Source organism: Drosophila miranda, assembly GCF_003369915.1.
Source record: "Drosophila miranda strain MSH22 chromosome Y unlocalized genomic scaffold, D.miranda_PacBio2.1 Contig_Y2_pilon, whole genome shotgun sequence".
In the NCBI taxonomy this organism is placed as follows: domain Eukaryota; kingdom Metazoa; phylum Arthropoda; class Insecta; order Diptera; family Drosophilidae; genus Drosophila; species Drosophila miranda.
In genome coordinates this window covers 35,624,477-35,625,996 of record NW_022881614.1, presented here as the reverse complement: position 1 = coordinate 35,625,996, position 1,520 = coordinate 35,624,477, and the positions used below count along the sequence as shown (strand labels likewise).

At 32.6% G+C, this 1,520-nt stretch overlaps 1 long non-coding RNA gene across 1 annotated transcript; it reads left to right on the top strand.

The window, feature by feature from the left end:
• The first annotated feature begins 421 nt into the window (after positions 1-421).
• On the top strand, positions 422-907 carry LOC117192170. The gene is made up of 2 exons (XR_004474237.1): positions 422-501; positions 566-907. It is a non-coding gene; the product is annotated as an uncharacterized LOC117192170 (long non-coding RNA).
• The last annotated feature ends 613 nt before the right edge of the window (positions 908-1,520 follow it).

The window sequence follows — 1,520 nt, the reverse complement described above, 5'->3', positions numbered from 1 at the left end:
ATGTTTATGAAGTCGATGAGAATGGAAAAAACGTTGTGGGACCCACAGTGAGGACTAAGAAAATTCGGACTCACCACATAAACTTGCTTGGAATTAATAGTGATAATATGCAAATGATGCATTATGCATATATAACGTGCATGAGAAAATTATGTTATTCACAACATAGTAAATCCCATAATACTGCATATTTTTGCGAGAACTGCTTGCAATTTTATAGTACAACAAATACTATACATGACACTAAAGAGTGTGGAAAAGTTGCTGCTTTGTATCCTGAACCTAATACCAAAACTGTATTCAAAAGTTTTTCTAAAAAACTATCTCCACCAGTAGTAATTTATGCTGACATCGAAGCAGTTTTGGAAAATTACCATATAAATCTTAATGATCCATCAAAATCATCAACTAATATGGCACAGAGGCATACAGCATGTGCAGCATCATTTTATATTGTACATAAATACAATGAACATCTAAATGAGATGTGGACATACGAAGGTAAATATTTTAACATTCCAGCAAAGGCAATAAACTCATAAACATTATGATTTCGTTATTTCAGGACCGGATTGTATCCAAAAATTTTGTCAAGCACTTAGGATGAAAACCGATGGACTTTATGAGAAGTACTGGAAGTCCTATAAAAAACCAATCTATCAGTTTAACATTTGGGATGAGGATTATCAGGAACACGGTGATTGCTATGCCTGCGAGAAACAAATTTCTGATGATGATCGAGAAAAATTCTTTGATCAGTTTACAGGACAATATGTAGGTCCTATTCATAAGCTGTGTAAACAGACATTTAGATTAAGCGATCCCTTTTTCCCGGTAGTTTTTCATAACTTGTCTCGTTATGATATACATTTATTTGTTACGTCAATAAAAGATGAACTAAGACCCATTCCTTGCAATAAAGAGCTATATATTGCGTTAACTCAAAATTGTAAGCTCGATGAATCTTATCTTCATCAATATAAAATTAGATATATAGATTCAAATAGATTTTTTCTGGACTCTCAGCCGAGCTCCGTAGACCTGTCCTTGATTTTTGCGATTAAGACCCAAACCTATCTCGAGAGCAACTTGACCTGGTTAAGTGACATTAAATGGGATGATGACGACGATGACCCAAGGAATGCAACGCCTAATAATGATAATCCATCATACATCATACATACATGATGACAACATTTTCGATTTAGTAGATAATCAGGATGATGATAAAAGATCTCAACTCCAGGAACTACTTCGGGATGAAGATGATGATGACTTAATTGCTGTGGTAAAATTAGCTGAGGCGAAATTTTAATAATACGAATACATATTTATTTAATAAGAATATTTTATGTATTTTTCTAAAAATAATATATACATATGTATATAATAAATATAACACATTTAACCACTATTTATTTTAAATGTTTGCTGTTTTACTTTTGATTGGTTGAATTTCACTTCCTCTTATTACAAGAGAATCATAGGATTCGTTTGAAACAGGTTTCTTCCAAGTGAGG